General features: G+C 32.2%; 2 long non-coding RNA genes and 1 pseudogene across 2 annotated transcripts in view; 1 reads left to right on the top strand and 2 right to left on the bottom strand.

Moving 5' to 3' along the window:
* Nucleotides 1-21,878, bottom strand: part of LOC141566993 (uncharacterized) — a 402,769-nt gene that overhangs the window by 32,095 nt on the left and 348,796 nt on the right. The gene's annotated exons all lie outside the window — the stretch shown is intronic.
* On the bottom strand, nt 11,780-15,778 carry LOC109460844 (ribosome biogenesis protein BRX1 homolog pseudogene; annotated as a pseudogene).
* LOC141571908 (uncharacterized) overlaps nt 19,232-21,878 on the top strand; it is a 55,571-nt gene continuing 52,924 nt past the window's right edge. The window contains exon 1 of the long non-coding RNA XR_012496956.2: nt 19,232-19,365. This is a non-coding gene — a long non-coding RNA (uncharacterized LOC141571908). The remainder of the gene's footprint in view (nt 19,366-21,878) is intronic.

Genomic DNA, 21,878 nt, shown 5'->3' with positions numbered 1-21,878 from the left:
TTGCCACTAGCAGGGTTCCCTCTCCTTCACATCCTTGCAAGCATTTGTTATCACTTGTCCTATTGAGACTAGTCCTTCTCACAAGAGTGAGGTCATATCTCAGTGTGGTTTTGATTTGCATTTCTCTAATTAGTGATGTTGAACAATTTTCATGTACTTATTGGCTATTATTTCTTTGGGTAAGCTTTCTGCCCCTTTCTATCTTATTCTGGGTATGTATATTGGTCCTCTTGATGGTGTCTCATAAGTCTCTTAAACTGTCTTCACTCTTATTCTTTTTCATTTTTGCTCCTCTGATAGAATGAATTCCATTGTTGTGTCTTTGAATTTGCTGATTCTTTTTCTACTTGATTTAATCTATTGTTGAACATTTATACTAATTTTCTTTTTCATTTCAGTTATTGTATTCTTCATGTCCATGATTTCTGTTTAGTACTTTTTTTGTATATATTTTCTATCTCTTAGATGCAATTTTCACTTTGTTCATGCATTTCTCTGCTGACCTTAGTGAGCATTTTCGTGACTGTGGTTTTGAATGCCGTATTAGGTAAACTGGTTACCTTTGTTTCATTAAGATCAGCTTCTGGAGATTTATCTTATTCTTTTGTTTTGGAGCATATTCCCGTGTTTCTTCATGTTCCTTGACTTTTTGTGTTGGTTACTGTGCACTAGATAAAATAGCCACCTCTCCCAGTCCTTACAGACTGATCTTGTGTATGAAATGAACCTTGTCCATCAGCCTGGCCAGGGATCCTATTGCTTCTCAAGTCTTTGTGATTGTGCAAGACATCATCTTTGCTGTTAGTGGATCCCAATCGTTGAGGGTATTCCAAGACCTATCAGTATCCCAAGAGGGAGAATTGCAGTCAGCACCAGATGCAGGCTTATTAGAAGCTGAATCCTCAGGCAGCAGCTGGGAAATGATATAGTCAGTGCTTCTAACGAGAAACTGGACATTCTTACCCGATACCTCTGTGCTGAGCGTGGATGTACAGCAGTGGAGGGAGTGGGTGTTCTGCGCCCATTTAGTAACTTCTTTGTTTGCTGTGGTTTTGTGGGTCTCATGAATACAAGCCCCATTGGCTTTCAGAACTACGTTACTTGGGGGTCATCCCTTGTGTGGCAGCCTTAAAAATTCGGGCACTAGATGTGTGGTCCAAACCCTTCACATCTCAAGGAGAAGTTGGGGGTAGTTGGGGGTTCCCTCCTGATTATGTGGCACTGTGCCAAGGATGAGCTTTATGGCAAAAACTTGCCTCAGCCTATCTTATGTGTTTCAATGTGGGTATTTTCTCTGTCACCCAATATGTAGGCATTACTCATGTAGTTTCTTAATTTCTCTCAGAGGGAATTGCTATGTCTGTAGCTGTGTAGTTGGTGGATTCATGGGAAGAGGGAAATCCAGGAGCCTCCTGTATTGCCATCTTGGTCCAAAACCTAGGGATTTTTCAAATGTGATTATATACAGCTTTTCCCTAATAGACTAATATTATTAAAAAAAAACAAACATCATTATTGATTTCTTACCTGATTTTTATCATTAAGGCAATCTACAAAAAGGGAGATTATAAAAACATTTTTTTTTTTTTACAAATACATAAGTGCCATTGCTAGAGCAAATATCTAATATAATTTGCATCAGCATTTTTCCAGAAATTAAACTCAAATATAATCCATGAATATATAATTATGTGAATATAAATTCACAGCCATTCCATTTTTATGCATGTCTTTACTTTTTACTCAATTTATAAAGTTTTGCAATATTTGACAACAGATTAAGTATGAAAGTGTAGCATTGTAAAATTAATTCTACACTATATGAATTGGAAAAATAAGAAAGTATTTACTTTTTTAATGAGACGTATGTAGAAAAATAAAATTAATGGGATAACTGTGATTTTTACCTATTTTTAAAGATTTGAAATTCATTCTCTATTTCTGCATTCTGTACTACTTGAATTTCTTTCTTGGAGGAAAGTGATGTCAATTTGAAATAAATATTGAGGATTCAATTTGGGGGAGAAGATATCCCTTTTCCTTCTCCTTCCCACATATGGGTAATTCCTAGTCCAAAATTAACCAAGTAACACGGAATGGTATGTGAATATCAGACCACAGGGGCGCCCAAGTATTCACTAACTAACTTTTCCAGACTTCTAGAAGTCCTTTACGCCGTCATACAATCAAAGGACTGAGAATTTCACTATTGACTAGAATCTAGAGAAGTTTAGTTTAAACTATTGCTTAAGCTAATGCCTACACATGTTTCAAAAGTCCCTGTCTCTATACACATGTTCACCTTTAGTTGGCTTGATGCTCACTATTGGTCATGGAATTCCTAGATAAATACATTTAACTATTATAGCCCTAGTTCAGCCTGCGATACTGTTGATAGTTGTGTTTTGTATATATAAAAAAAGTCATGTATTCCTAGATCTGATGGACAATATCCTTCTTCCTAGATTCTCACAAAATTAATGTTAGTTGCAGGTTCTTTAGAGTTCATACTCGCTTTACTTCATCCTTCATCTTCACTATTAATTTTAAAATGATGATAAAATAGTATGAATTCCATCAAATAGTATGAATTGCATCATTCTTCTTAAGTTGCTCTTCTTAGCCTATCCTGACAATATAAACCGTATACTTTAACTCCCTTTACCTTTAGAGAAAATACTTCCAAAAATTCTAGAGAAAACTTTCAAAGTTTTTCTAAATGTAGAAATTGTTTTGTGAGTAATAAAGATCATCAGACACTGTTTTCTATCTGTTTTATATACTTCATAACACTTGATTTACTGCTAAGAGTGATAACCAAGTCTCTATGTATGAGATTATATACTAAAATCAGTAGAAAACGTTAAAAAAATAAAAAAGAACACTTGGCATTATTATAATGATTTTTAATGTCAACATGGAAAAAACATGTAGAAAATAATGTATGAAAAATAATATTTGTTCAGAGAATGAAGAGGGATTTCATATAACTTTGTGGCCTTCTGAAGCTATTCATTGTCTAATAAATTACTTTATAAGAGTGCCTATTTCCATTATCGTTATCCAGTATTTCACAGATTTTAATTGTGTCTTTTTTTCTCAGCTGTGATAATGACTATTATGAATGATTCGGTAATACAATGTTCTTTAGTAATTCTGGACTAAGATCATTATTCTTGAGATTCCTTCACCTTGAATTTAGGAATTTTGGGCTGTAATGACTAAGTCCATCTTTATAAGGTATCTCAGACTACTGTAAAATTCATTTATTCTAAAAATTGGAAACACAAAAGATGCATTGTTTATGAGTGTATTAAAAGCTGTAGATTTTTAAATATTACATTTGAGATTCAAAAAAGGTTGATAGTTTTTGGTGGAAAATAAAACTTACTTAAAGGTTGTTGTGACAAAAAGCTTAGACGTACAGGTAGGTAGATGATTCTAGATAGTTGTTAGATAGGAGATAGATAGATAGATAGATAGATAGATAGATAGATAGATAGATAGATAAGCATACAGGTAGTTACTATTAAAATATACTTTACTTTCAAAATTCCCATGATGATATTTAACACTTATTAAGTTGTTTTCACTTTATTCATATTTTAGGGAAAATTTCTGCATTACTAAGAAGGTAGATGGTTATTCCTAATTAAAACACAAGTACAGTAATTATAGTTTATATGCTATTATCCTGAATCTACATTGGATGAATTTAAACAGTCAAAGAGCCATTAATTTTAGTGTTAAAAGAAATGTTCATAATCTTTTTAAAATGTCATATAAAATATTCATTTCTAAATGCCCTATGGTGATTTCTGAATTTATTTAAAGTGGGCTGTTGATAGCTCTTTTTATAAATAAGCAATTATACTGAATATATCATGGCCCATCACATTATACATTCTATAATTTCATGGATGAAAGGCCTACAGCTGATCTGCATAAATGCAGTGCATATCTCAGCAGGTGAAGGGTTTGATTACACAGGATAATCAGTGTTATTATTTATAGTAACTATTTATGTCTGTTATTTATTAAATCTCTATGAATCAGGTATCTATTTCTCCAGGAGATATATTCAAGGAATATTTGTAATAGGACATAGACCTTTTGAACATTTTATGGAATGGCCTGAATATTACCTTTTACATTTGAATTCCCAGTTTCAATTGCTGCTAAGCTAGTCAAAATTAGATTTTAAATTACATTGGCTTCCAAAGCATTTTTGAACTTAAGTGTGCTTTATACATTCAATAGTAAGATGAATTTTCAAATTCAACACATTCAACTAATTTTGATGAGGTCAAATTAGGTACTGCTGGAAACCCATCCCTACTTGTGGTGATTAGTTACATTTCTTTGTCCACTTCCTTTAAGTTTTTCACTTAATCATAATTATGAGGACAGGAGTTGTGTTACTCACTGAGACTATGATGATGTCAAAGACACAAAAAAGTTCCCATTTTCTAATTGCAGTAGTTTTGCATGCTATGAAGGAAAAGATATAATGAGAACATGCAATGGTGGAGCCCAATCCAGAATAGGTAGTGATAGAGATCCGAAAACATGGGTGAGAACTATTCAATGTCCAGGGAGGTGCGGTGTGTATGTGCTTGCTTGGCAGGGAGGTAGGGGGTTGGAAGGATGAAGGTTGGAGGTTCAGAGGAAAAAGAAAGGACAAAGGTGGAAATCTCCTGATGTCATAATGTAGTTTCATTCTCTCTCTCTCTCTCTCTCTCTCTCTCTCTCTCTCTCTCTCTCTCTCTCAATGTATCATTGTGCCCTCTCAGTATGTCAGGCTAGTGATCTAGAGAGTACTTTATTTACAAATATAATCAATAAATTTCAGGGTCTATAAGAAATAATGCACATACCCCCCCAGAACAAACAAACAAAACTTAGAAATTGATACCAACTGAGAACCTTAAAGAAAAACACTATGTTGGTTTCTCTTTAAGCAAATGCCAAAATTAGCATCAATGTAATAAACAAGGTTTGATAACCATTTTCACAGTAAACTGGAGATTCTGAATGAGACTGGCAGCAAACTCTACCGTTATTCCCCAACCCAAATCCAGCTACCTTCTAAAAAGAAACAGATTCAATTCAGACAGTTAGGTCCTCCAATCTTCAAAAACAAACTTACAAATACACATATCAAATCATATAGAAAGATAAATAATCTAGAATGAGATTCAGCAGAAACAAAACCGATTTAGACTTTCAAGAAAATAAGAAATGAAATGAAGTTTCCAGTTTAGAAATAATCCCTAAATATGGGTTACATATTTAAAGTATTAAAAGTCAAATGAAATAAATTAATTAATTACTTAGTTACCACAAGAGTACTATCAAATAACCAAGCAGATTTTAAACACCACCATAGAGAGTATAAAAATAAAAATATAAAGAGTTGAAATAAAAACCATAGTAAATGAGATAAAGACAAATTAGCCCCAGCTGTAGAGGCAATAATGCTAGAGTATATATATATATATATATATATATATATATATATATATATATATATATATTTAGAATACAGGACAGCAACAGAGTTGAAAAATAGAAAAAGGTGGAAAAAGATATATGGTGAACCGAAATTTTCTATTATTTGTTTAATTGGAATTCTCAAAGGAAGAAATAGGGTGAATAGAAGAGAAATGATATTTGAAGAGTTAGTTTCTGAAAATTTCCAGAGACAGTAAATTTAATTGTATACCAAACAGAAATAAAACAAAAACAAAAAAACAAAAAAAAATTATACTTAGTTATATTTTAGCAAAAATAAAGTACACCAATGACAAAAAGCTCCAAAGAGCAACAAAAGAGTTACACAAAGCAAACAAGAAAGTAAGATAAGATAAAATATAAATCAACCATCATGACTAATGCATGTTTTCAGCTCACCAGTTTAAGTTTAGAGAATATCAGGTTTAAATGTCCATTTATATCCTACTTATTAGAGGCTAAAAACTTAAAATCATGAAATTATGGAAAGAATTTTTTTTTAAAAAAAGGTATAGCAAGAAAATTCTAATAAAAAGAAATTGTAATCACATGTCAATCACATAATAATATTTTTAACTTATCAGTAAGTGTAACTTATCTAAACTAAGAATCACATAGTAAATTAGCCTTACATGATATTGAAAAATATTTCATAGAATTACAAGGAAAACTTTTAAAATCCATTACCATATTGTAAGATTTCAATACAGCGCTCTTGTTTTCAATCTACCTAAGATAAAAATTATCAAAGATATATGAAACTTGAACAACATGGTGAATTAGTTTATTCAGTAAAATTACAGAACCTAGCAACCAACAATTAGAAATAAACATTATTTTTAGACCCACATGACCTAAAACCATATTAATGTCATGTTACTAAAAACCATAAAGTCATATTAATGAAAACATACAAACCAACAAATGAAACAAATTTAAAAGACAAAGTAGGATTCTAATAAAAAGAATCCTTATAAAAATCTCCCCAAGTGTTTTCACATGACACGTATAAATAACTGTGAAGTTAAGGGAAAAAAAAATCATGATGGAAGTCAAATATAACTTTTAGTTATAATAAAAACACTACATATAAAACTTTGAACTGAGCAAAAGTGGTTCCTCAAGAAATTTTTTCTAATGTTAAATGCTTATGTTTAGAAAAAAAGCAACTTTCTAAAAATTAATGACAAGTTTTCAGCTTAAGAAGTTAGAAACAAAAATAAATAAAACCAAAATGCAAAACAAAGAACAACGATGCAGATGCAAACAAAAATAATGAAAAATAAAATACAGGGCAACAAAACAAAATCTTTTTACTCTATTTCCCTGAAAATAAGACCCAGCTGGACAATCAGCTCTAATGCGTCTTTTGGAGCAAAAATTAATTTAAGACCGGTCTTATTTTAATTTGAGACTGGGAATATAATATAATATATAATATAATATAATATAATATAATATAATATAATTACAATACAATACAATATAATGTAATACTGGGTCCTATTTTAAGATAAGACCGGGTCTTATATTAATATTTGCTCCAAAAGATGCATTAGAGCTGATTGTCCAGCTAGGTCTTATTTTCAGGGAAACACGGTATTAAAGAACATTAAAATAGAAATTTTTGAGAGATTGACGAACGAGAGAGGGGAGAGATAGTGATGGGGAAGTAATAAATTCTATTAGAAATAAAACTGAGGATATAATTACATATACATTGCCTATTAAAAAGTTAATAAAGTAATTTATGTCAATACATTCAAAAACTTAGATGTAATGGACAAAATCTAGGAAACATAACTAATAAAAAATTGAAGAAAATTACCAAGTCTAAATTATATTGACCACTTTTCGCTAAAAAAATAAAAGTAAAAAGTGTTTTACAGACAAGTTCCAACTATTTTGAAGGGATGTCTCATAGCCTAGGTACATGAATTTTTCTGTGAAGTCACCAAAACCAGTCAAGGGTACTTTAAAAATGGAAAATTACAACTCAAAATTATTCATGTTCATTTATTCTAAATCATGAACAAAATATTACCAATCTAAATTCAACAATGTAAAAGAAAAAGAAAAGTGAAAAGATATATATTACTTTATGTTTAGCTTTGTATTAGTATTGTTTCATTTTAGAAAGTCCACAAATATATTTAAAAGCATTTACCAATTAAAGGAAATAAAACAAGATGATATAAAAATGCAATGAAATCAGTGAAATCAGAGAAATAGATAATTAAAATATTGAATAAGGGGACAGATAATTTACAAAGTATATATAATTAAACACAAAAGAGAAAAAGGATCTACAGAGAGAATTATTATGTCACTTTGTATAACTGACTCAGAAGGCAGATTTCAATGAGGTAGTAAGATGTAGTCAGTCAATTTCTTTCTTTCTTTTCTTTCCTTTTGTTTTTTCTTTCTTTTTTTCAAAACTAGAATGTGAAAGGAATGAGGACAGATTGGGAAGTGGTGCGAGGTAGCTGAATTGCTAAGAGGGGATTTTGTGTTTTCATTTTTCATGCTTTTCTTGCTTTATTTTTTGTTCTGTTTTGACACTAGAACATCCTTATTTGCTGAGGGGAAATGCTTGACCAAGATCATGAGTTAGGTTAACTAAGTACACAAGGCTAGAACCCATGACTAATGATTTCTAGACCAGCGCTCTTCCTACTACCTTATCCTGCTTTTCCTTATTAGTCATAGTAGGCATCAGTCTGTTGATATGACTATTTGCATTCTTTGATACTAAATTTTACCCAACCAGTCCATCTCTGATTAGAAGTCAGATAAATGTGAGTCACTGCAGCAAATTTAATAAATGATACAAACAATTTATAGTATTTAACATATTTTCTCATTGAGTATTTACAAATCTGAGTAAATTTTCCCACTTTATAGAAAGTAAATAATAAAAACTTTAAGTATAGATATTGGGTTAGTTTACAAGTTTAAGTGTACACCCAGTTACGGTAGCTCTTGAGAGGATGGAAGTTGTCTGTGGGTCCATGTTCACTGTGCTCCTCCTGATTGGCTTGTGATGTAACCTGTACTCAGTGTTTCTCAACTGCTACTTGCCATCAGTTCAGGGGTCAACTGAAATGTTTAAGAACACTAAGATTCCTCAGATGAAATATATAAAATATTCTGGTTTAAAATAAATATACTGTGTCTTTTTTTCTTTTTCTTTCAGAGCAGGCCATTGCCCTCGTAGAACAATATTAAACACAAATTTAAGACAGGCTGATTCAAGAAAAAAAAATGGCCAATGTCAAAAGATGATGTTACAAGTGTTAATCCAAATTCTATATCTAGTGAAAATATCCTTCAGGAGTGAAAGATAAATCAGACATTTTCAGCTGAAGGAAAGCTAAGAAAATGTGTTGTCAGCAAATGTACCCTAAAAAATGGCTAAAGGAAGTCACTAAAAGAGAAAAGAAATGGTAAAAGGAGGAATTCTGGAACATTAACAATGAAATAAGAGGAATAGAGATAGTATGTATTTGAATTAAATATAGCAAGTTATTCTTGTCCTCACTTCTTCAAAACATGTTTGACAGTTGAAAACAAGAAAATAGAACATTATCTTATGAAGTTTTCAGTGTATATAGATGTTATAATAAAGACAACTATAGCATAACAGGAGGAGGATAAAAATACATATTATTTCCTATATTTCAAAGTAAGTAGTAAAATTTTGATTCTAAATAGAATGTGAATATGTAAGCACAAATATTGTAATCTCTGGAACAACTACTAAAAAGATTATATATTGGTAAATAGTCAAAATAATAAGTGATAAGTAAAAGATGGAATATTTAAAAAAGATTCAAAGAGTCCATTAGAAAGCAGTAAATGGGTCACAGAAAACAAACAAACAAAATAAGGAAACAAATAATAATATGATAGACCTAAATTCAAACATATTAATAGTTATATTAAATGTAAATTGTCTATTCATATCAATTATATGAGAGTTATAAAATGGATTTCTCAAAATTATACAACTTTATTCTATCTACCAAAAACTCACTTTAAGAAAGGAAGTTTAAAAGTATAAGGAAGGAAGTTTAAAAATATAAAGATGAAAGAAACGATATACTATGAAAACAATAATCAAAAGAAAACTGGAGTAATTATATTGATATCAAAAACAATGAATTTTAGGGAACAAATAAATTATCAGGAATAAAAAGGGACATTACTTAATACTAGAATTAATGACATTTTATGGTAAAAAAAATCATCACCAAAAAACAGAACAAAACAAAACTAAAGTCCTTAATGTATAATCACCAAAGAATACAAAACTCATGAGGCAAAACTGATAAAAGTAAAAGGTGGAAAGAAAAATTCACAATCATTAATGAGTGCATTAACACCTCTCTCTTAGTAACTGATAGAACCATGAGACATGAAATAAGCACAGATATTGAATACCATCAAACAATGGGATCTAATTGTCATGTATAGTTTTCCAAAAACTGCAGAACACACATTCCCCCCAAGTTCACATGAAACATTCACCAATATATTGGAGTTATAAAACAACAGATTTAAAATAACAAAATCACACAAAGTTTACTCTATGACCATAATGGTATTAAGTAAATTCCACTAGGAATCAACACAGAAAGAACATCTCCATTTAGTTGCAAATTAAGAAAGCCAGTTCTAAATAATCCATGTTATAGACTGAATTGTGTCTCCCCAAAATTAATTAATGTTGAATCCTTAACTTCACCCCCATCCAGCCACCAGTAAGTCAGAATGTGATTATATTGGAGACAGAGTTTTAAAGAGGCAATTAAGTGAAAATGAGGTCCATTAAGGTGTGTCCTAATACAATCTGTCCATATAAAAAGAGATTAGGATATACAGGGTGCCCTGTACAGAGCATGACAAGGCTGCAAGAGGGTAGCCATGTGTAAGTCAAAGAAAGAGGCTTCAGAGAAAACCAACTCTGCATGGCACTTTGATCTTGATCTTTCATCCGTGAGAATTGTGAGAAAATAAATTTCTTTTGTTTAAGCCATCCAATCTATGTATGGTGTTTATGGGAGTCCTAGCAAACTAATATATTCTTAAAGAGCAAGTCTCGAGGGAAATTAAAAAATAAGTTAAAGTGAATGGAAATAAAAATGAAAAATTATTGGTAGGATTTAGGTAAATAAATACAGAAAAAATTATAGCACTAAATGCTTATATTGGAAAAGAAAATCTCAAAACAATCATCTAAGTTTCTATTTTAAGAAATGAGGAAAATAAATCAAAATATGCACAAATATGGATGGACCTAAAGGATACTATGCTAAGTGAAATAAGTCAGACTGAGAAAGACAAATACTATAATCTCACTTATATGTGGAATCAAAAGAACAGAATAAATGAACAAACAAAACAGAAAAAGACTCGTAGATACAGAGAACAAATGGATGGTTGCTAGATGGGAGGGGGTCTGAGAGATAGTAGAGAAAGATGAAGAGATTAAGCAGTATAAACTGGTAGTCACAAAATACTAGTCACAGGGAATACAGTATGGGGAATATAGTCAAATAATGTTGTAAAAACTATGTATGGTGTCAGAAGGGTACTAGACTTATTGGGGAGATCACTTCATAAATTATATAAATACCTAACCACTCTGCTCTGCTGTACACATAAAATTAACATAAAATAATATTGACTGTCAACTCATACATATATGCATGTATATATATGTGTATATATATATATATGTATATAATGTAAAGTACATCATAAGGAATATAGTCATATGTTAGATGGGTAAACTTGTTGGGGTTATCACTTTGTGAGATACATAAATGTCTAATCATTATGTTGTTTTTGTACACCTGAAACTAATAATAAAACACAAGAAAAAATATGTATCCAAAGCAAGCAGATGAAAGAAAATAATAAAGGGCAGAAATCAGTGCAATTTAAAACCAAACATAAAATCAAAAGAGAAAGTCTTTGAAACCAAAAACAGTTTCTTTGAAATAATCAATAAAATTGTTAAACTTCTAGCAACTCCGACAGAGATAAAAGAGAAGACACAATTGACCAAAATAAGGAACTGAATGAGGAGATACCACAATTTTAGCTCTACATACTCTAATTTAATAATACACAAATAAACAAATAGAAAACAATGTCCTTATCACCCCTTTCAATGTTCTCAAAAAAATCCTCCTGCAAGTATTATCCACAAACCAGAATGGTTTGATAAACGTGCCATCATTTACCCGTTTAAAATATTTCAGTGCTTGAATATCTGAAAATAAAGATTATACAAAAAAGCTTTCATTGGGTCAACGTTTGCTTCCTTAATCATTAGTAATTTTAACATTTTTAATATAATATCCATGATACCAGATAGCAAATAAAGACTTTTGGCTATATGCTTCTATTGAACATAACCTGGATCACAAAACTGTCATTTGATAAGTATACATACATAAACCATAAATCAAAATACTATTTTGTTGATTTTTTGGAATATAGCATTCCCTGGAGGTAACGTCTATTCCATAAAGCCATAGTCACAGGACAAGATTTTGTCAAAACTGACATGAAGAAGTGGACCCAGAATAGAAAACATGCCATGTGCACTCAAATCTGGCTGGGATATCCCCTGGCTTACCTTTGACTATTCCCATCATTTGGTATTCTTAGAATTTATATCTGGCTCTGTAATACCATTTCCAGATGCATGACAGAAAAAAAGAAAAGAAAAATTCTAACTACAACAACAAAAGAAAAAGAAAAGAGAATGGTTGATACGATTTTCGATGCCAATAACCAAAAGTCAACTTGAAACTATAAATACCTTTTACAAACTATGTTTTCCAAATATTGTTGCTTTTCTGACTCCTAAGCAAATATTTTTCACAGGAAAGAAAAGATGACAACATCATACATTTTCAGGGAAATCATTCAGTAACCAAAATGTGTGACCTATTCTCATCAGACTGAAAACAAATAAGAACAGAAACAAAATAATTGACATTATATAAGATTCAGAATATTATTTTTCATGCAGGAATAACTTATTTATATATATTCTAGTGATTAATGTTATGTGGTGTTGTCAATTTTAATGTTCTTCCTTACTCACAGGATCATTGAATCAGGTAAATTGAGGATACCTACCCTGGGTTACTTTTTCTACTTGTTATCTAGCATTCAAATAGATCATTTATCATAAATACATTCAAAAGCTGGATAGCACTGACAATCATAACATTTTTTGTAATGATTAGTAAATAGATATAAGCATATATGTATGTATGTATAAATTGTTTTGTTTTACTTAAGCAGAGTGCATTTTTAAGTTTTTAGGCTTTAATTTATCTAAAAAATTTTTTAAAATTTCTAAGATAGTAAAATCAATTAAACAAAAATTTATGTTTAACTCTGTTCCAGTGTCTATTCTATTTCCTAAAAAAATAAAAATATGAATAAGACTGTGACTTAGCCACTCTAGAGCTCATATTTTAGATGGGCAAATCTTAAACGTTAAAAACTTTAAATAAAATGGGGTAGGTGCTATGATAAAGGCATGACCCTGGAGCTAAGGAAGCAGATGAATGGGAAGGGTTATTTCTACCTCGGCCTTCCAATACAGGCTTTCCTGAAGAAAGAATGTGAGGAGACTGCACCCAGGGAATATCAATGGTTAAACAGGCAAAGACCTGAAAATTGTTTCCAGACAAAAGGAGCCATACTATAATAGCAAACATTGTGTATTAGTTTCCTATTGCTGCTGTAGGCAATTAGCACCAATGTATTGGCTTAAAACAACACAAATTTATTCTGTTAAAGTTCTGGAAGCTAGAAATCTGAAATTAGTTTCTCTGGGCTAAAGTCAAGGTGTCAGTAGGGATGGCTCCTTCTGGAGGCTCTAAGGGAAGAATCCTATTCCTTGCCATTTTCAGTTTATAGAGACCATCTGTATTCCTTGGCTTGTGGCCACTTCATCTTCAAAATGTATCACTTCAATTTTAGTGTTTATCATCATGTCATCACTGTAACTATTCCTCTCTATCTGAGTCTTCCTAGACTGTTATGATTACATTGGGGGCATATGTTATTCCAGGGTAATTTCCCCATCGCAAGATCCTTAACTTAATCGAATTTGCAGTATCCCTTTTGTCATATACGATAATATTTATAATATCCTGAGATTAGGGTGTAGACACATTGGGGGCTACTATTCAGCCTACCACATATAGTTTGGCAGGTGCAGACACACAGGGAATTTTAGAGTACCAGAAAATGTGGTAGTTTGGAATGTAGTTTGATGAATCTGAAAAGGTGGATAAAGACTAGATGAGTTTTTCTCAAAATGATAGTAACCACTCCAAGTTCAAAGAAATATGTCTCCAAGTGGTGGGAGGAACACAACAGAGAAGACATGAAAATTACACAAAATATGCCATTTACAAAATAGCTTCACCTTCATAGTGGACCCAAACACAGTATGTGCACAGTTTGAATGTTTTGAAGGTTCCCTGTTAACTGAGCTATATAATTATACATTCATATACTGCATTTCTGAACCTCCTATGTTTATCTTTTTGGCTTTGTGGTACCCTTTTAATTAAGAAGCTGCAATTGGACATAAAACATAAATGACAGTCTTGCCAAATGAAGGCTAAATTATATCATGGCTAGCTGGACAAAGGAAAATTAACATAAAGAAATGTGTCTGTAGGGTTGAGTCATCACATGGCATATGGGCTTTGTAACGTAGGCATACTGAGCTCAACTAAAGCACAACACAATTACTTGGCTTATTTAATTCTGTGTTAGTAGCTGTTTCATTTAAGGAACACATCCTCATTTGTCACATTAAATTAATATATTTATTTTGAGTTGTTTTAGTTCTGCCCATTTGTTTTAGATAAAGTTGTATAGAAGATATAAGAATTTCATATATCGATTTATGTTTGTACCTTTTAATAATTCTTTACTAAACAAAGTTAGTCACTAATTGGCCTTTAATAGGTTTTCTATTTTTTTGTTTGTTTGTTTTGTTTTTTAACTGATGTTTTCTGGTGTTATTATATTTAGAAAGACACATGTAACACTGAATCTACAAGATTTGTTTTCTTTTAAATATCACACTAAATAGATATAAGATAGTCCTGGATAATAAAAGTATTTACATAATACAAAATAAATATAAAATAAATAAATAAAAAAACAAATTAGTTCTCCATTGATTTCTTTTACATTCCCACTGTTCACTTTCTGTTTCATTGCCCTTTGCCTTTTGTAAATCCTTTTCTTTCTTGCTTTCAAATCAACTTTTAGCTCTGGTTTTACCCACTGTATTTATATTGGTTTTTCCTCAGATGGTGTCACAAAAACATCTGCAGTGGGATCACGTCAAGAATAGTCTTCAGTTCTTTCTTTCTCAGTTTCTGTGCATCTTTCACTTGCTGTTTCTCTTGGTATTTTGCAGCTGTGAAGGATCTTAAGACACTCTGATGCATGTTTGGTGACTGGTAGTGAAGATTTGCATATTAAGTTGGTCCTCCAAAACTTTCCTGGAAAATTTTTGAGATTTAAAGCAAAATGTGGTCCTGTTTCTACAAGAGCAGCATCTTCTTCAATGATCTGAATGTTCCCAAACCATATTCTATTATCCAAATTGGTGAAAGTAAACATGTGGCCCAGAAATGGCTGGCTTTTGCGATGATACCATGATGTACTAAAGATCTGAATGAAGAGTTCTTTACAAAGTATAATGTGGTAATTCATCAAAAGCAGGGTCATAAGACAAATGGTGCCCAGAACTTTTCAGTTTCCAGTCATCTATAGTTCAGTTAAGGTATTGAATATGTTATGTTGAACAAGGAATTTAGCATTTGTCCATGAGGTAAATTTGAGGGCTACATATAGAGATCTTGCTTCTTCTCAGCTTCAAAATAGATACATCCATTACAGTTTTTCATTTCACAAACCTCATTAATCACAAATAATGTATCTTTACAATACATTTTAGTGTCTGCTTTAGAATGAGGTATCGACATTCTTAAGTCTTGCATAAAATGTCTTGTTCTGAAATTTATTCCTCTTGAAAAAATGAGAACCCATTCCTTATGTTTCCATTTCACCTTGCAAAATGGGTCTGGGATAAAGTCTCTCTCTTCTTCCTCTGCCTCGGCTTCTATGTCACACTGCTTAGTTGGCAGCCAGGTATCCTTCTCATTTATTTTGGCCTCTTCACTTGAACAACCAACCCTCCATGCCGTCATCTTGAGTCTCTGCCTTTGCTCATGGCCTGCCTCAAGTTGTTTTTTTTGTTGTTGTTGTTTGTTTGTTTTTTGGTTTTTGTTTTTTTACTTTTAAAAGTGTTATATTATTTAAGTTTGAGAAATTGAAATTTTTTAAAGTATTAAATGCTTATTTCAGAAAAAAGAAAGTCCTCAAAACAATAATCTAAGTTTCCATTTTAAGAAACTGGAAAAATAAGATAAAAATATATCCAAATCTAGCAGAAGGGAGAAAATATAGAAGAAAATAGAAATTAAGAGAATAAAACCCAAAATCTGACGGCCTGGTCTTCATTGCCAACTCCATCATTTATAATCTCTAAGATCTTGGGAAGGAACTCAACTTCCCCAGGACTCTATTTCCCCACCTGCAAAACCGAGTAAATAATAGTGCCTACTTCACAGGGCTATTATTAAGAATTAATAGAAAAATTCTTGGAACCATAACACTAAGAAATGGGATGAAAACTGCCTATAATAGTACTTTGCACATAATAAACTGAATCAAAGTAAGGGGATCATATGTCCAGTTTATCCAAGGTAGTCACAGTTTAGAAGTTATTATGAGTTCTTCATTTAACAGTGAAATAGTAATAATTACACCAATATAAGCTGTTTCTGCCATGGCCTCACAGAAGAGTCTGAAAGACAGATATAGTGAATAGAATGTCCCCTTTACATGTGGAAAAATACCAGTGATCCATCTCTGTTTTGTTTTCAGTGAAAGGCAACTAATATTTTCCCCCTCAACAACAACATATGGTGTTCTCTCTGATAAAACAAAGTAATAGACAATGCTGCATTTGTGAGCTGCGTGGTATACAAGTTATATGTATCATCTACCATAGCAAACCTATCGTCTACCATAGCAAGACTACAAGTTGGAGTCTGCAATAAGAAACATTAAAATTATAGGCTAAATATAATAAGATACGTGTGAGAAATAAAGACTTAGCTGTACTACCTTAAAACATATAAAATGTAATATAAACCCTCTTGTTATCACAGTATCATATAAACATTGAAAAATTCTTAACAAAACATTAATAAAACAAATGCAAGCACTGTATAAAGATAACACATTATGTTCAAAGTTTACAAGTTTGTTAAGTATTTTACAAATAAATCAGTCTATTGTCATTTAATGATTATCTTAATAGATGTAGAAAAACATTTATTGAAATTCAATGATAATCAGAATAAAATTAGTTTTGAATCAGTAATAGAAGGAAATTCCTTGATGTTGCAACATTATTTACAAATATGCATGTAGCACACATCATTTGAAAAGTAAAAACATTCAGGAACTAGACAAAACTGTTGGATCTTATCATTGTACTAGATGTTGAGGACTATTGTATTAATAATAGCAAGACACTAAAGGCAAGAAAAAGAAAACTAAAATGGAATAAGATCATTATGTGATTATATGATTATATATGTAGAAAAAAACAAAGGATATTACTGATAAATTATGACAAGGAATTGGGAAATTTTAACAAAAATTTCAAAGCTTTGGGAAACAAAATCAAAATTCAAAATTCAATGGCATTTATACATAGTTGTGTCAGATGGAAAACAAAATTGTGAAAACGATGTATAATATGATAAAAAGTTGTAGCTATCATTTCTATTCTAAATTTTCTATAGATCCAAATCGATTCCAATTAAAGTCTCCACAGAATTGCTTTTATTTCTCTCCTTTTTCTCTGTTCTTTTTGTGTATGAAACCTGAGGGGATGATTCTAAATTGATATGGAAGAACACCTAAATACTCCTAAGGAAGAAAAATAACATGAAGGTGGGGTGGGGTGGAATTTGCCAGTTATCAAGAATTATTATAAAGCTATAATTAATAACAAAATATTGTATTGATACAGATAGAAAAACCAACAAAGGATCAGATTTACACATATACAGACATCTGATTTATAACAGTGTTTCACTTAAGATCAGTACAGAAAAAAAAGATTTTTTCAACCAAAATCAGTTATCTCTATGGAGAAAAATATGAAATTGGTGCTCTGACAGACACCATGTGAATATTTATGAATAAAAGATAAATATAGAAGTGATTTAGATGACAGTTAGGGATAATATCTATTAATTTTAATAGAGAAGAACGTATTAAACCCAATATCACTGGTTATTTCAACTACATTAATTATCAACCATTGTAGAGTGAGGAAGTCCCAAACTGGGAAAAATATATGCAACACATAGAAGTGATCGGTGTAAGTATCCAAGATGAGTAAATGACTGCTATGAATCAGGTAAAAAGACACAGTCTGATAAAAATGATAAAATAAATAAACAAGCACTTAACATAATAGGAAACCCAAATAACCAATAAACATGTGAGAAGATTTCCGATCTCATTTGTAATCAGGAACATGTAAATTCATAACATGATGTATCATTTTGTGCATACTACACTGGAAAACACGAAGAAGCTGGCAATGCCAAGTGTTGGTGAGGATATGGAGCAATGGGGGCATTTAAATACTGCCCTTGGACATGGAGATCAGTGGGGCACTTTGGGGAAAAACTAGTATCACATGGAACATTGAAGATGTTCATAATCTATGATCCAAGAATTCCACTCCTGTGCACCAGGAGACAAGTGGAAGAATATGCTTAGCAGAACATATAATGGCAAATATTAGAAAACAATCCATACATTCATCAATATTAGAATGAAAAAAAATATGATAAAGTCATAAATTAGAAAAGTAGGTATATATGCAAGCAATTATATAGGTTGATATGGGGAACATAAAGATTAAGGAAAAAAACAAATTGCTGGAGATCATACTACACAATTCCATTTTTTACAATTCAAAAGAAGCTAAGTGGCATTTTGCTCAGAAATAGAAATTTTAGTTACAGCATGCAAATGAAAATGAAATGATAAACATAAAACTCAGGTTACCTGGTGAGGGAAGGGATGAAAGTGATAAGGACATACAAGGAACTACAGCAGTGAGGGTCTCACTTCTTTAGCCTTTTCCTCACAACCACGTACATAGGTGTTCATTCCATCATTATTTTTTAAACTTTATAGCACAGAGTTTAAATATTAATTTAAATTTATTCACTATTTAATTCGTTTTTAAAATACTTACTTGTCAACACCTATTTTGCACTTTAAAAGGAAAGAGTAAGCCTTTCAAAAGGCTGACATAGAGAGATGCAAGCTTGTGTAATTTCTTGTCTGTTAGGTCTCTTGGACGTGTGAGTCTCATTTGACTGCTACATACCCTTGATGGAGCTCAGAGTCTATCCAAGGCATTGTGTTTATTTGAGCAATGTCAAACAGTTAAAAAAATCTTCACAGATAAAGTTGTTCTTTCATTTAGTAATATATTCAGCTATCAAATGTGCTATTTTTAAGTTTCTTCTGTATGTTAAGCATGAGGAAGGCTATTGCTCTCTCAACTGTTCACAATTTTAGCCGCAGAGATATCTCGGCTCTTTTGCAAGGCAATGTGAGAGGAGTGCTGTCTGAGGAGCAGAAATGCAGGCGCAAGAAGAGTTCAAAGGTGGAAGAATGATTGCTGAGGTAATCACGCAACTATTTCAATACAATAGCTGCCAGGAAACTGTATATTGCAAATTTTAGACTTGGGATCAAGAATGTGGAAGAAAGTCTCAGGGAGGAAATTGAAATTTCATAACAAGGACATGAGTGGAAGTGAGGCTCCTTTTAAACAACAGTTGTCAAATATTCTCTGGTAAAACAAAATATTGCCTGAGACAGATGGGGTAGCGTTCATCATCTTACCTGTGAGTTTAATTTAGGTAGACATTCTGACCCCATCTAACTATGTAGGCTTCGGTAATGTGTTGGAAGCGCCGGCACACAACATGTTATATATTGTACCAACATGGATAAGGTTGTGAAGTTGTGCATGCATGTGCATGTGTGTGTGTGTGCACCCCCATGTATGTTGAGTGAAAGTATGGGAATATGTTGAAATATGGAATGGGTCTCACTTCTCATTGAATAAGTTAAAAATGCAGCAAGGACTACTTAGTACTCTGGACTACACAGTATTCTATTGGTTTAGTCTTTCCCTTGGGGAGATCCAGCACTACCTCATCTTCCAGAATCATATCTGAGTAATTGCTTCCCTGATATAGTAATCCAAGCCGAAATATTTGCCTGATCTCTAGATCTTCACTTAAGATTTCCTGCTGGCATCTCCACAAGGTTTACCAAATAAACATTTCCCACTCAACATGTCCAAAAAGAAATTCCTCATCTGTCCTTTTATCTGACTCCATCCACCTTTTTAAAATTAATGCTGCATCATGTTGTCAGTTGCTCATCCATAAGACCTACACAGACATCTGCAGAGATTTCTTTTCACTCACCATTTAGGGCCAGTTGCTACAATACGTAGTTTGCCTCTATAAAGGTTTTTTTCATTCATCTGGTCCTTGTCATTTTCATTAACATTGCAGGAGTGTATGTTCTTATTACATGGCTTGTCTTCATTTATGTATAGTTGCCCATTTTTCTATTCTTTCTCCCTTCTCATCTAATCTATTTTACAACTCCCCTAACATATTTGTCTAAAAAGCAATTTCAACTATATTATACTCCTATAGAAAATCTTTCAAATTCTTCAATAACAGTCTAGTGCTCTCAGGGTAAAGATACTGCCCCCAAACCAAGGGGATGTGCTTACACATTCCCCTAAAACAAAGAAATGCATTAGAAGAGAGGAAGACACCCTGCTTATCAGGGTACACATCTTGTTTGTCAGGACTATCAGCACCTTACTAGCCCAACAAGATTCCAGGTTTTCACATACCCCAAGGGGATGTGTTTACGCATGCCCCCCAACCAAGGCGATGTGTTTACACATGTCCCTAAATCAAAGGGGTGTGTTTACACATGCCTCTAAATCAAAGAAATGCATTGCTAAATGCTTGATAACTAGGTTCCTCACGGGGAGAAAGAGAGATAAGAGAAGGAAGAGGGGGAGGCAATTCTACCAATAGAAATAAATGCCTTCATGCAATGTAAGGCGGGCTGCTTCCCTCTCTTGGGTGCGGGTTCAACGTCTCTGAGCATACTCTCTTTTACTAATAAATTTCTGGCTGTTTTATTTTGCATAAAATTTTGTCTTTTGACTGAATTCCTTCAAGACAAAGAGTTGAGGTTCAACGTCATTTTCCTGGTAACAACATGTTCTATTCTGTAGTCCATCTGGTCAGTTTGGTAATACACCATAGTCCACATGTTGCCTCTTCTGATTTTGTTCACGTTTCTTCTAGGTGAAATTCCCTCACTCCATATTTATCTGCCAAAGCCCTGTCTAAATCTCTTTTTATAAAGTCTTTGTAGCTTGCTGAGCCATAAATTCTTTATCTCTTTAAAATGCTTTTTGTATGCTTTGTTATCCACTTAGCTGTTATCAACCTCTCTATATATGGACTTACCTTCATCTGGTACTAAATTATAAGCTCCTTGTGATCAGAAACTTTGTCATCAATATAAAAATCATTAGAAACCCTACATATATCAGTCACAAAATGAAACACAAAGACTGAAATGATAAATAAAAGTCTTACACCCATGTTTGTCATCAGTATTATTTGTATCATCTCAGCATAAAGCAGAAAGTCTTAGATGTAATAGGGATACGTAAACTATCACATGGATAGTAGTATCACTGAGACTATGATACTCTCTTTCAGTCTAGGATTAATTTCTTTAACTCTTTCTTCCAAGAAACATTTCAATATTTTTATTGATTTCTTTACTCTGTCTTTCTGTCTGTCTCTGTATTGGTCTCTCTCTCTCTACATACACATCCCCATTTAGATCTTTATTGTTAGTAGATATAGTGTCTAATATTACATATATAGCAGCATTCTAAGAGAAAGTTGCATTATTGGCTCATCTATCTGTGCTAATTTACGAGGTTAAATTATTATCTGGCAACAGATATTGAATTTGAGGTATAGCACCTAGAAAAAGTTCTTTAGTCTACCACTTCTAGAACAGGATGTGGTTTGGGTTCTTCATATGTGTACGTGGAAATAGAAGTGAAGAGGTAGCTG

Source organism: Rhinolophus sinicus, chromosome 2 (assembly GCF_057876585.1).
Source record: "Rhinolophus sinicus isolate RSI-liver-muscle chromosome 2, RSI-T2T, whole genome shotgun sequence".
In the NCBI taxonomy this organism is placed as follows: Eukaryota; Metazoa; Chordata; class Mammalia; order Chiroptera; family Rhinolophidae; genus Rhinolophus; species Rhinolophus sinicus.
This window is presented reverse-complemented; position numbering and strand designations above follow the sequence as displayed.